We start from the raw sequence: 13,154 nt of genomic DNA, 5'->3' as shown, positions 1-13,154 counted from the left end.
GTTTGAAATAGGATTTGAATTTGGATTTTTTTCCCTATATGCAATGATGACATGATGCAATGCATGTTGTTTGGAAATTTTAAAATTGGGATGTTACAAACCTACCCCCATTAAGATGAATCTCGTCCTCGAGATTCGGAAAGGCTAGCAAATAGGTGCGGATGGTCTTTTCGAAGATTATCTTCTCTCTCCCAGGTAGCGTCTTCTTCGATGTGGTGATTCCACTGGACTTTGCAGAATTTGATCGTCTTAGTACGAGTAGCTCATCCTGCTGTCTCTAGTATATTGATTGGCTTTTTTCATATGTGAGATCACTCTCCAACTGTACTTCCTCAAGTGGCACTGTATCTCTCAACGGGGTCTCTGCCATTTCTGGGTGACACTTCTTCAGGTGGCTTACATGGAACACATTATGAACTGCAGATAGAGATTCTAGCAGTTCCAGCTCATAAGCTACTTCACCTTTGCGAGCCAGGATCTTGAATGGTCCTACAAAGCGGGGTGCTAACTTTCCTTTAACTCCAAACCTCTTCACACCACGAAGCGGTGAGACTCTAAGGTATGCTCTATCACCTATATCATAGGTCACTTCTCTACGCTTTGAGTTAGCGTAGCTCTTCTGTCTAGATTGGGCTATCTTAGGTCTATCCCTGATCAATTTGACCTTCTCTTCAGCATCCTTGATCAATTCTGGGCCAAATAGGCTCCTTTCTCCTACTCCACTCCATAATAGTGGGGTGGTGCACTTTCTTCCATATAGTGACTCAAATGGAGCCATTGCAATACTTGCTTGGTGGCTATTGTTGTATGAAAATTCTGCGTATGGCAAATTTTCATCCCAGCTAGATCCATAGTCCAAAGCACAAGCTCTCAACATATCTTCCAAGATTTTGTTTACCCTTTCAGTCTGTCCGTCAGTTTGTGGGTGAAACGCTGTGCTGAACTCTAGTCTAGTTCCCAAACACTCATGTATTTCACGCCAAAAATGGGAAGTGAACTGAGTACCTCTATCTGAAACAATTCTCTTGGGCACTCCATGCAAACAAATGATTTTTCTCATGTATATCTTAGCTAGCTTGGCACTTGTATAGGTGGTCTTCAATGGTATAAAGTGAGCCACTTTAGTCAAACAGTCCACTACGACCCAAATTGAATCATATCCTGATCTAGTCTTTGGCAGTCCGGTGATAAAGTCCATGCCAATATTTTCCCACTTCCACTCTAAATCTGGTAGGGGTTGCAACAATCCTGCTGGTTTTTGATGTTCTGCCTTGACTCTGCTACAAACATCACACAATGCAATATACTCGGCAATGTCTCTCTTCAAATTAGTCCACCGGAATCTTTCTTTTACATCCATGTACATCTTAGTATTACCAGGATGAATGGAGTATGGTGAATCGTGTCCTTCTTGAAGAATCAACTTCCTAAGTTCAGGATCTTGAGGCACACAAATTCGCTTCTCAAACCATATGGTTCCTTGCTCATCCTCGTGAAATCCTTTTGCTTTGCATTCACTCATATTGGCCTTGATTACTTCTATTTCTTTGTCTAACTTCTGAGCTTCTCTAATCTTATCCATTAATGTCAGCTGTACTTCTAGTGATGCCAAATAACCTTCTGGCACAATCTCCAGTCGGAGATCTTTGAAATGTTCACACAACTCTTCAGGTAGTTCTCCTGCGGTGAGACCGTTTACATAGGTCTTACGGCTAAGCGCATCGGCTACAACATTAGCCTTTCCTGGATGGTATTGCAAACTCATATCATAATACTTTATTAGTTCTAACCATCTTCTTTGTCTCATGTTTAGTTCCTTCTGAGTGAAAATGTACTTCAGCCTCTTATGGTCTGTGAACACATCACAATGCTTTCCCATCAGTTAGTGTCTCCATACCTTGAGAGTATGCACGACATATGCTAGCTCTAAATCATGAGTTGGATAGTTTCTCTCATGAAGTTTGAGTTGTCGCGAAGCCTAACTCACAACTTTTCCATCTTGCATTAGAACACCTCCAAGTCCTTGGAGAAGCATCGCAGTACACTTGGAAATCCTTATTTATATACGGCAAACATAGAACCGGTGCACTTACTAGGCGTTTCTTCAATTCTTGAAAACTAGCTTCACATTCGTCAGTCCATGTGAATTTCTTATCCTTCTTCAACAGTTCTGTCATGGGTTTCGCAATCTTGGAGAAATTCTCAATAAATATCCGGTAGTATCCAGCAAGTCCTAAGAAACTTTGAATCTCTCCTGCATTCTTGGGTGACTCCCATTCAGTCACAGCTGCAACTTTACTTGGGTCTACTGTGACTCCTTCTGCTGAAACTATGTGTCCAAGGAATCCAACTCTGTGTAACCAGAACTCACACTTGCTGAACTTGGCATACAACTTGTGCTCTCTGAGCTTTTCCATGATTAGGTGCAAATGTTTCTCGTGCTCAGCATCATCCTTTGAATATATCAATATATCATCGATGAACACCACCACGAACTTATCCAAATATTCTATGAACACATTATTCATCATGGTCATGAAATATGCCGGAGCATTGGTTAGTCCAAAGGTCATAACTGTATACTCATATAGACCGTATCTAGTCATGAATGCGGTCTTAGGTATATCCTCCTCCCGGATCTTCAATTGGAAGTAACCCGGTCGAAGATCTATCTTGGAGAATACTTTTCTCCCTTAAATTGGTCGAACAAGTCATTGATGTTGGGCAATGGGTACTTGTTTTTAATCGTCATCTCATTCAACGAACGATAGTCCATCACTAATATTTTGCTAGAGCCTTTATTCTCAACAAACAGTACGGGTGCTCCCCAGGATGACGAACTAGGTCGAATAAATCCTTTCTTAATTTTTTCCTTAAGCTGCTTCTTGAGCTCCTTTAGTTCATCAACATCCATCTTGTACGGTCTCTTGGCTATGGGTCCAGTACCGGGTAAAAGTTCAATGAGAAACTCAACATCTCTATCAGGTGGCAATCCTAGAAACTCTTCCGGAAAGACATCCGGATATTCCCTCACAACGGGTACATCCTCTAGGCTAACCCCCTTAAGAGAGTTGACCTTACTACCTTTAAGCTCAAAGGTTGAGTTGAAATGGATTCGTTTCTTTTCTGGGGTTGTGAGTGTAACAGTTTTCTTTGTACAATCTATTATGCCTCCATAGGCGGTCATCCAATCCATTCCAAGGATTACATCTAAACCTTGGGATTCCAGGATTATCAAGTCGACTGGGAACTTATGCTTTCCAATTTCTAGGGTCAGTTGTCTGCATCCAGCACTTACTAACATCTCTCCTCCTGGGGAACTTAATCTAAGAGGGCACCCTATTGTTTCAGTGGGTAGTTTATTCTTATCCACAAATGCTCTTGAAATGAATGAATGCGATGCACTAGTATCAAATAGGACAACTGCTGAGGAGTTGTTAAGCAGGAACGTACCGATTACTGCATCGGGTTCATCATATAGTTTCTCCACATTGACGTGGTTAACATGTCCTTTGCGGAACGGGTTCGGCTTCCTTGCCTCTTCGGCCTTCATAGCTTCCTCAGACTCCTTCTCTGGACATTCATTGGCATAATGTCCCGTCTTCCTGCACTTGAAGCATTCAGTTTGACTGATATCCCTCTTCCTAGAGCGGTGGCCATTGTTGTGGTTGTGGCCATTATTGGTTCCATTGTGGTTGCCATTTCCCTTTCCAGAGTTGGGGTGATGATAGCTCTTATGGCCATTGTGATGGTGGCCATTTCCATTGTGGTGCTGATGCTTACTTCCTCCATCATTGTTCCCATACTACCATAAGAGCGCATCTTATGTGGTGGTCCTGAACCATGCTTGTCGTAGCCATGTTTTCTCTTCCTTTTCTCCACTTGTTTCATGGTGTTCTCCAGGGTTATTGCTTTGTCACACAGTGACTCGTAAGTGGGCAAGTAAACCACTGAGAGTTGAATCATCAGCTCGTCGTTCAGTCCATTGAGAAACCTTTCCTTCCTCTTGGCACCCGTGTTGCTGTCATCCGGGGCATAGCGTGCCAAGTTGCTGAACTCTTCTATGTATTCAGACACACTGCAATGACTTTGTCTGAGGTTTAGGAATTCACTCCTCTTCAGGTCCATCACTCTAGAGGAAATGTGAGCGGTACGAAAACCTTATTCAAAGATTGCCCAAGTCACCTCTGCTATTGGATGAGTGATTTGGAAATTCTCCCACCAGCTAGCTGCTAGTCCTTCCAGCAGATGAGCAGCAAATCTGACCTTCTCTCAGCGTCAGTGCATCCAATGGTCACCAAGTCCTTGTTCACAGAACGCAACTAATCATTGGCCACCATGGTTCTGCTGCCCTTGAAAACTTCTTAGGGCAAAGCCTCAGGAACCTAGTCAGCATATCCACGTGAGGTGGTGGTGGTGGTGGGTTGTTGTTGTTGTTGTTCTGCATGTTGTTGTTCAGCTGGGTTATGGTTTGTGTCACTGCTTGCATCAGCTGAGCTTGCGCCTCCATCATTTGCTGAACATACGCTGGCACTTCAGGCTCACGACGGGGCGGCATTCTGTTTGGTTGATGTAGGTAAGAGTAGAGTTTAGAATAGAGTCTAAGGAAATAAAATTCCTACCCTCACACAACACATTCATAAAACAACTTTAAATTTTTCAGCAAATTTTCAAATCCTGAGTCAGATAGACCTTCCTGTGCCTTCCATTTCAGCAAATCAAGTGTGTAGCCCAACTTTTTCAGACCATTATCACATCCTGGGTACAATGACTTTTTGTGATCCTCTAACATGTGATCCAAATTCTTCCTCCCTTTTCAGTTTCGCAGCCTCTTCGTGCATCAGCAATGGTCCGACCAAGATCATCAGCGGGCTCATCACGTGCCTCTTCTTCGCCTTCCACTTCCCCTTCCCCTTCCGCTTCCCCTCCTTCAGCATCCTCCATGAAAGTATCACCGAAATGATCAGGATATTTGTCATCGATATCATCCCCTTCTTCATCTTCTTCCATTCTAACCTCTCTTTCTCCATGCTTGGTCCAATAATTATAGCTTGGCATGAAACCGTGCCGAAGCAGGTGCACGTGAACGACTCTTGAGGAAGAGTAACCCTTCTTATTCTTACATTCAGCACATGGACATATAACAAAAAAACCCTTCTTGTTCGCATTAGCCAGTGTGAGGAAATCATTCAAACCCGTAATGAACTCGCCCGAGAGTCGGTTACCGTACATCCATTACCGATTCATCTGCATTATTATTATATAAAGTACCATCATGCATTTGTTAAACTTACTAGCTAGAAATTAAACTATGAACTACACATGCATATTTATCAATGACACATGAAAGGTTCAAGTTGCTAACCGCGACCGAGGAGGAAAAAATGAGAAAGCTTAAGTGTGGCTCGAACACTTCATATCATGCTCTCGGGCATTTCATCGAACACCTTGTGTGCATAAGAGGATCAAAGCCAAACCCACCACCCCTTGTCAATAGAAGTGGGCCTTTAGTCCCGGTTGGCCTGGCCAACCGTGACTAAAGGCCCTCGGGTCAGGCCTGAGGACCTTTAGTCGCGGTTGGCCAGGCCAACCGCGACTAAAGGCCCACCCGTCAACCAGCTGTCGACTGAGCATGCTGGGCCCAGACCTTTGGTCGCGGTTCGCCTGCAGAACTGCGACTAAAGACCCCATCAGTCGCGGTTCTAATATTTTGGAGACTAATGAGGTGGTATGGAAGCCCCTTTTTCTACTAGTGTGGTATTTCTCATCGTTCTCATGTCCTCATATACATCAACAGAATGGTAGTGTTGAGCGTAAACATCGTTATATTGTCGAAACATGTCTCACTTTTCTTTCTCATGTGCATGTTCCTCTTCAGTATTGGAGTGATGCTTGTACCACTGCATGTTTTCTTATTAATCGCATACTACTGGCGTGTAGTTGACACACGTCTGTTGGGAACCCCAAGAGGAAGGTGTGATACGTACAGCAGCAAGTTTTCCCTCAGTAAGAAACCAAGGTTATCGAACCAGTAGGAGTCAAGGAACACGTGAAGGTTGTTGGTGACGGAGTGTAGTGCGGCGCAACACCAGGGATTCCGGCGCCAACGTGCAACCTGCACAACACAATCACAATACTTTGCCCCAACTTAACAGTGAGGTTGTCAATCTCACCGGCTTGCTGTAAACAAAGGATTAAACGTATGGTGTGGAAAATGTTGTTTGTTTGCGAAAAACAGTAAAGAACAGAGTTTGCGCAGTAGATTGTATTTCAGATGTAAAAGAATGGACCGGGGTCCACAGTTCACTAGTGGTGTCTCTCCCATAAGATAAATAGCATGTTGGGTGAAAAAATTACAGTTGGGCAATTGACAAATAGAGAGGGCATAACAATGCACATACATATCACGATGACTACTATGAGATTTAATCAGGGCATTACGACAAAGTACATAGACCGCTATCCAGTATGCATCTATGCCTAAAAAGTCCACCTTCGGGTTAGCATCCGCACCCCTTCCAGTATTAAGTTGCAAACAACAGACAATTGCATTAAGTATGGTGCGTAATGTAATCAACACAAATATCCTTAGACAAAGCATTGATGTTTTATCCCTAGTGGCAACAGCACATCCACAACCTTAGAACTTTCTGTCACTGTCCCAGATTCAATGGAGGCATGAACCCACTATCGAGCATAAATACTCCCTCTTGGAGTTACAAGTATCAACTTGGCCAGAGCCTCTACTAGCAACGGAGAGCATGCAAGAACATAAACAACACATATATGATTGATAATCAACTTGACATAGTATTCCATATTCATCGGATCCCAACAAACACAACATGTAGCATTACAAATAGATGATCTTGATCATGATAGGCAGCTCACAAGATCTAACATGATAGCACAATGAGGAGAAGACAACCATCTAGCTAATGCTATGGACCCATAGTCCATGGGTGAACTACTCACACATCAATCCGGAGGCGATCATGGTGATGAAGAGTCCTCCGGGAGATGATTCCCCTCTCCGGCAGGGTGCCGGAGGCGATCTCCTGAATCCCCCGACATGGGATTGGCGGCGGCGGCGTCTCTGGAAGGTTTTCCGTATCGTGGCTCTCGGTACAGGGGCTTTCGCGATGAAGGCTGTAAGTAGGCGGAAGGGTAGGGTTGGAGGCGGCGCGAGGGGCCCACACCATAGGGCGGCACGGGCCCCACCCTGGCCGCGCCGGCCTATGGTCTGGCCACCTCGTGGCCCCACTTCGTATCCCCTTCGGTCTTCTGGAAACTTCATGGAAAAATAAGACCCTGGGCGTTGATTTCGTCCAATTCCGAGAATATTTCCTTTGTAGGATTTCTGAAACCAAAAACAGCAGAAAACAGCAACTGGCTCTTCGGCATCTTGTCAATAGGTTAGTGCCGGAAAATGCATAATAATGACATAAAGTGTGTATAAAATATGTGAGTATCATCATAAAAGTAGCATGGAACATAAGAAATTATAGATACGTTTGAGACGTATCACATACCTACTCGTGTCATCAATATGCAAACTCCCCTTGGGCGCTTACTTTCTTCAAAGTTTTTTATTGTGCTTGTTAGCCTAACCTTCGTCTCTACAATAATCATAAACTTAAGTTTAGGTTCAAAAAATGTGTGTTCCTAGGGTATATATAATCCCATCCATGTAGGTTTCAAGTGTCTCCATATTCCTTCTAATCGTATTTACATTAGTCGTGATGTTGTCTTTGATGAAACAGTTTGAAACAGTTTTTCCCTTTTCCAGTTTACCATCCACTAAGTCAGCTTCTTCCTCCTCCGATTTGCTTCTCTTGCCTGACCAATTTGAAGATTATGCATATGCCCCGTCGTTGCTTCCTAATTATGGTGCATGTACTGGGCCTGGTGTGAATCTTGAGCTTCTTGAATACCAACCATCTACACCGTCTGCTTCATCGTCTATTCACGTTGATTTTGGCAGCCCTGCCCATGACGTCGATCGCATGCAACAACATGTGATGCCTTGCCTATGCGTGCAGCTGGTTCACCACTGGCTCATCAGCGGTTGTCGGTGGACCCCCACTCACATGTGCGCGACTCCTAGTTGGCTAGCTCCTCTACGTCGGTTGGCTCGGACACTCCTTTGTGCCCGACTTGGCTCCTACTCGAGCCCATGACTCCCTCCTCAACGCCCACACATGTGTCGCTCGGCTTGGACTCCGTTGTCTCCTCATCGGCTCAGCAGCCACCTACAGCTTCTTAGCCGGTTGTTGTGCCATGCAGATTCTTTGTGGCCTATTACTCGCAGCCAATGCATCGTTCATCAACCCAAACAACGCACTAATGGCAATGTTTCTTGGTTGGCCGTGTGCATGGCTCAGGCTGTTGCTAATCCATCTGCCTAACCTCGTAATTTCCTGCTGCCCTGGAGATTCCTCACTGGCGTGAAGCAATGGAGGCGCATTTGATGCACTCCAAAGTAATGGTACATGGCACTTCACCCCTCTGCCTTTTGGTATTACTCTCATTGATTCCAAATGGGTGTTTAAGGTCAAGCGACATGCTAATGGTACAATTGAGAGGTATAAAGCTCGGCTGCTTATTAAAGTATTGAAACAACACTATGGACTAGACTACGAAGATACTTTCAGCCCGGTGGTCAAACCTACAACCATTCGTTTGATTCTCTCACTTGCAGTTTTCCGTAGTTGGTTATTGCATCAGCTTGACATTCAGAATGTTTTTCTTAATGGTGTTCTTGAGGCGGAGGTTTTTATGTGCCCACCACCTGGTTTCGAAGATCCTGCATGACCTCATCACTTATGTCGCTTGGTCAAGGCTATATATTATCTCAAACAGGCTCCTCGAGTTTGGCATGCTCGCCTTGCATCAGTTTTGCGCGAACGTGGGTTTCTTGAGTCCACTGCCGACACCTCCTTGTTCGTTCTTTAGTGTCCTGATCTGACTGTATATCTCCTGGTCTATGTTGATGATATCATTATGCTCATTTCATCCTCGCAGGCTATTGATCGCTTAGTCGTTGGACTTCGCTAGGAGTTCTCTATTAAGGATCTTGGTGCTCTTCACTATTTGTCGGTATTGAGGTTGGTCATAGGGCTGGTGGACTTACTTTGACTCAACGCAAGTGAAAGATCGAGATGTCGCCTAGAGGGGGGGTGAATAGGCAATTAAAAACTCTTACGGATTTGTCTTGTAATAATGCGGAATTAAACTATCGTTTAGTTTACAAGCACAAACCCTAAATATGCTAAGCTCAACTAAGTGTAACAATGGCAACTAGAGCTAAGCAAGATAGGCACAAGATATATGTAGCACAAGTGATAGCAAGATATATGTACTTTAAGCACGATGGCTATCACAAGGAAAGAGAGCTCGGGTATAGAAATAACCGAGGCACGCGGAGACGAGGATGTATTCCCGTGTTCCCTTCCTTTGCAAGAAGGTACATCACGTTTGGAGGAGTGGAGGTCCACGAAGGATTCCCGGCGCCACGAAGGCTCACCCTATTCTCCGAACCACACCCACGAAGGATAATGGCCCTTTCCTTATGGTTAGCTTTTTCTCCGCTCCGGAGATGGCAAGCTCCACAACCACTTCACAAGCTCCACGAAGGAGAAGCCCGGGCCTCTTCACAATCTTCTTGAAGAGATCACCGGAGCACCAATCACCAAGCCAACTAGGAGGTCTCCCTCCAAGAGTAACAAGCTCACGGTCTCTCACTCAAACTAATCGTGGTGGAGAGCTCAACACTATGCAATGATGCAAAGCAAGAACACTAGAGGTGTTCAAGTCCTTCACTCTCAAATCCCACCCAAACAACAAATGCTAGGATGAGATTGGAGGGGAAGAACAATGGGGAAAGTCAACAAAAGACTCCAAGATCTAGATCCCAAGAGTTCCCCTCACTTAGAGGAGAAATGGTTTGGTGGTAGTGTAGATCTAGATCTCCTCTCTTAGATCCCTCAAGAATGAGCAAGAATCATGGGGGGGAACAAGAGAGAGAGCAACTTCTTCAAATGCAACAATGGAGGTGAGAGAAAGGGAAGAAGTTGTTTGCTCAAGGTGGAAGAAGAGCTATTTATAGCATGGGAGCAAATAAAACTGTTGGGGGAAAAAGACAGAAAAAACGGGCAGAAAAACGGCCCAGCCGGCCACCAGGCCGGCCGACCGGAGCAGCAGCCGGACAGGCCAGCGTGCAGCCCGGCCGGACCGGTTCCCAGGCCGGATGGGGCGGGTGGGCCGCGTGGAGGGGAAAAGCCTAGCCGGGGCAAGCTGGCTGCTCCCAACGCGCGTGGGCCGCGCGTGCTTGTGCGGCAGATAGGTGTGGGCCGCGCGGGGAGCAGGGGCGTCGGCCATGGTGTGGGCCGCGTGGGCGAAGGCAGCCCGGGCGGAGCAGCGCCCGGTGGCCGCGCGCGGGAAGTGAAGCCCAGCCGGCGGGAGGCCGGTCCAGCCGGGGGCAGAGCCGGGCAGGCCGGTTACGGACCGGGCCACCCGCCGGTCGTGGGCCAAAAGACCCCTGGAGGCGGCCCGGATGGCACCAGCGCCGGACCCGGTCGCAGACTGGGTGGGCCGGTGTCTGGGCCGGTCGGCCGGCCGGCTCCCTCCCCTTTTTCTCTTTTTCTTTTTATTCTTTTCTCATCTTTCCTTTTTCTTTAATAACTATTGCTCCCGAACTCCGATTGACATGAAACCAATTTTGTTGGAAATATGGAGACTCCTCTCAGAACATTTTAGATGATTTTAGAGAGGGAGTCTCCCACCGTCAGAAAATGGTGAAGACGTCCAAACTCGAAAACGCAATAGAAGATGCATGCGGATTCCGTTTTCGATGAACTTGGGCTTGTTGTAAAGCTAGCAACAAGCTCAAGAACCTCACACAGATAAACACCAAGAAGCAATAAGGATATGCAAAGTATGCAAAGGATTGAGCTCCCTAAGACGATGTGATCAAGTTACCCAACCGAAAGCCCCTCTTAATAGTGCGGCTATGTATCCTATAATCCGGTCTCCCATCAACCACCTTGAGACCGGTAAAAGGAAAACCTATCAAGGTCATACCTTTGCCTTGCGCATCCCGCTTGATCTTGATGATAACTCTTCAAGCTCTACACAAGCCGGAATGCCTCACTTGATCAATGTTGCTTTGTGAAGACTCACAAATGCTCCCCCGTACACTATGATGGGAAAGCTCCATTGATGCACATCTTCACATGTCCATTATCACCAAATGGACGGCAAGCTTCAAGCATATGATCCACTCAAGATGCTCATCTTGAACTTGCCCAACTCAATCCTTGTATCTTCTCATACTCACATAAGATAGAGCATGGCTAATATTGAGTTCCACATAAGAACTCCATCTTCATTTCTTCTTCTTGATCATATCACATATATATCTTCATACCGATGATCTTGATGCCAATACACAAGATATACCTTTATCTTCATGGCATCCATACTTGAATCCAACACATGGAGTACAAGTAGTACCTATGGAATATTCCTTCATATAAACTCAATGAAAACATTAGTCCATAGGGGTTGTCATTAATTACCAAAACCACACATAGGGGCAATGTACCCTTACAATCTCCCCCATTTTGGTAATTGATAACAACCACAATAAGAGGGTTTATATAATGAATATTAGAGACAAGTACGCAACTTATCCGAGAATAAGTTGTATACAAGAGGTTGTATTTGATATGGTCAAGTAACACAAAGGTACTATCCCATATCAAAACCAACTCTACTCACCCAACTACAACTAATGCAAGGGATGTGAGTAGAACCAATATATATAGAGCAAACTCCCCCACAATGTATGCACGTGTGATGAACATGAATTCATTGCATACATTGTCAAGATTAACCTTTGGGACAATTTCCACTATATATATACAACCATGCAAGACATATAAATATGGAATGCATGAGAGGCAAAACACTTAAGAACAAACCAAACTTAAGTTATAAAACCATTCCCTTAAACCCTCTAAACTTCTCCCCCATTGGCATCGAGTGCCAAAATGGGTGAAAAATTTAGAAATCCAATATAATGTGAGTTCCTCCCCAAGGTGTGCACTTCTCATAATTTGAGTGGAATCAAATGCACATATCCAATGATGAATACTTGAAGAAATTCAAACTATATTGAGGATCAAAGATTGCACAAGGATATCATGGTGAAGGAAGTTTTAACAAATAAAGCAAGCAATCAAAGATCCAATTGGACGAACAAAGATATCATGATAAGAGAGATATAGTGCTCTAAATAGAATAAGGAAGCTCCCCAAGGTTCATGCATAATTTATAATGTTTGCATTTGAATACAATATGCCTAAACATGGAATCCTCACTCCCTCTATATCATTTAGAACACAACCAAGATAAAGATAATATGCTTATCAATAATAACTTGGGTCCAAGAATTACAAGATATGAGGGGCATGAAGAAAAACAAGTAAACCAAGCACTCATAAATCTTCTTTACCAACACCACTAAAAACAAAAGGGTAAAAGATGATTGGCAAAGAACAAGGATATCAAGATGATGGATTAACGCTCTCATGTATATAAGTTTCTAAAGTGGACATAGTGATCCATAAAGAAACATGCACACACAAGAGGTTAACAAAATAAATAAGACAAGATATCCAAGATGAAGTCATAAAATATACCAAAGGATATTTGCTTAAAAAGCATATATACCCTATGGCTCCAAATTTCACTAGTGGTATATGAATGAGCTTCAACTAAGAAAATCTCAAAAACATCACAACCAACAATAAGGGAAGTAAAGCTAGTTGGAATGTTTTGAGCAAAGCAACAAGTATCATAAATATGGATTTATTTCGCAAGTTCATCAATATTGCACATAAGAGCTTTTTGAGGAATTGATATGCAATAAATTGCTAGAGGGCATATTTGAGATAGGTGAATCATAAACATGATATATATATATTCCTATCATATGCATCTTCTCAAATTACTCAAATGTACAATAAGAAGTTTTCTTTAAAAGGATTTTTCAAGAATCGCAATATTTTCGAAATAAAGAATTTCATGCCAAGATGTAACCTACAAGAGGTTGGATGCTATATGAGTATGCATGAATAAGATACTTGTTA

The sequence above is a fragment of the Lolium perenne genome, chromosome 2 (genome assembly GCF_019359855.2).
Source record: "Lolium perenne isolate Kyuss_39 chromosome 2, Kyuss_2.0, whole genome shotgun sequence".
Classification (NCBI taxonomy): Eukaryota; Viridiplantae; Streptophyta; class Magnoliopsida; order Poales; family Poaceae; genus Lolium; species Lolium perenne.
This window is presented reverse-complemented; position numbering follows the sequence as displayed.